The sequence below is a fragment of the Panthera leo genome, chromosome B2 (assembly GCF_018350215.1).
Source record: "Panthera leo isolate Ple1 chromosome B2, P.leo_Ple1_pat1.1, whole genome shotgun sequence".
NCBI lineage: Eukaryota > Metazoa > Chordata > Mammalia > Carnivora > Felidae > Panthera > Panthera leo.
In genome coordinates this window covers 77045877-77047471 of record NC_056683.1, presented here as the reverse complement: position 1 = coordinate 77047471, position 1595 = coordinate 77045877, and the positions used below count along the sequence as shown (strand labels likewise).

Sequence of the window (1595 nt, the reverse complement as noted above, 5' to 3'; positions counted from 1 at the left end):
TTTCCTAGGTTCTGGGTCTGCAATAATTTTATTAATTCATTTATATCCATTGAAAAATTTGGCATGTTTTTGTCATAATAAGGGCTTAAAAACCCTTGTATTGTTTCATTAGTGAAATCTACCACACTTCTTTGGTTCAACCCTGAGCTTAGCTCTCTGAAAACTAAGGTCAAAGATAGAGATTCTGTCATTAAGAAAGCCAGAGCCAGTGCTCGCTTCAGCAGCACATACACTGGAAAATTGGAGCAATACAGGGAGGAATAGCACAGCCCCTGTGCAAGGATGACCTGCAAATCTATGAAGCTTCCATATTAAAAAAAAAAAAAAAAGAAAGAAAGAAAAGATAAATCCAGAGCCAATTTAAAGTAATATGGTAGCAAATAACCCACACTTATGTTAAACCACATAAACTCAAACGTAGCCTAGAGCCTCTCTTGTCCTCTCTTACTCTACAATGTAAGTGGAATGGAGGCAGCCAGTCCAGGACAGCCTACATAGACCTGGCAGGTAAAACTGCAATCTCAAACACCACGGCTGCTCTGTAAGATGTACAGAACGTAGATCCTTTGACATCAAAATTCCTGACTACTGACCTGGCTGGAAAACACTGTCAATGGAGCAAATATTGTTTGCCTAACCAATGCTTAAAAGGTCTAATCCCATCCTGCCTTTCTTGTAATACCAAGCCACACTGAAGCAGCCTATACTTTAAAACCTAAACCCGTTTGTTGTGGCCACATGAGTTAAAAGCCCATCTTACTAATTAAACAAAAATCCCATTTCACCAATCCCACAGTTGTAAAAATGGGTAGCATAACACAATACAGATACCCGTAGTTGCCAAACAACACAACAAAAAATCTGGCCTGACCCATTCCACAGTCTCAATCTCTGAGTGTTGCTTTTCTTCCCAAACTCCAGTTCTTATTTATTTCTCAAGATCCTCAGCCCATGAACCAGATGTTGGATCAGGGAAGTATCACTTAAGGACACCTCTGTTCCCCATCTCCCTATAATGTTGAGCCTACCCCTGAGCAATAGCAATACCATTTGAAATTTGGGATGCTGTGAAATAAGTAGTAATTAATGATTATTTTCATTGTCATGAATTATTTATTATATTTGAAATAATACTATAAATTTTACGATTGCGATAATGTGATATAACAAGGACTTAAAGATGATAACTTTTATAATATTTAATTTGGAAATTCTTTTATATTAGGCCAATAAGGAAGTAGATTGAGTAGATTGGGGTCTGCATTTACAAAAGAGTATATGATAGAAAATTACTGCCAAGGAATTTAAACAGAATTGTGATTGCAAGGACATTTCTTCAAAGAAAGGCTTTTGCAGGTTACCAAATCTCCTGAGAACTATAAAACATTATGTGACATAGATCCCTGGCCAAAAGAATACTCACTGATAACCTCAAGAGATTCTATTGGAGTTGAGATGATCAAACACCAACATAGACAGGGATCTTCAGGGAAGTCACTCTTGAGTTCTGCATATATGGAACTCCATGCAGGTATTCCATCAAAACCACAAGTGTCTCTCATCAAAACCCTCACTAGGTCTGGTCCCTCAAGTAA

The 1595-nt window shown here is 37.6% G+C and overlaps 1 non-coding gene across 1 annotated transcript; it reads left to right on the top strand.

Annotated features, from left to right (window-relative positions):
- The first annotated feature begins 208 nt into the window (after positions 1–208).
- LOC122220835 lies at positions 209–317 on the top strand. The gene has a single exon (XR_006203011.1). It is a non-coding gene; the product is annotated as a U6 spliceosomal RNA (small nuclear RNA).
- Positions 318–1595: the final 1278 nt, after the last annotated feature.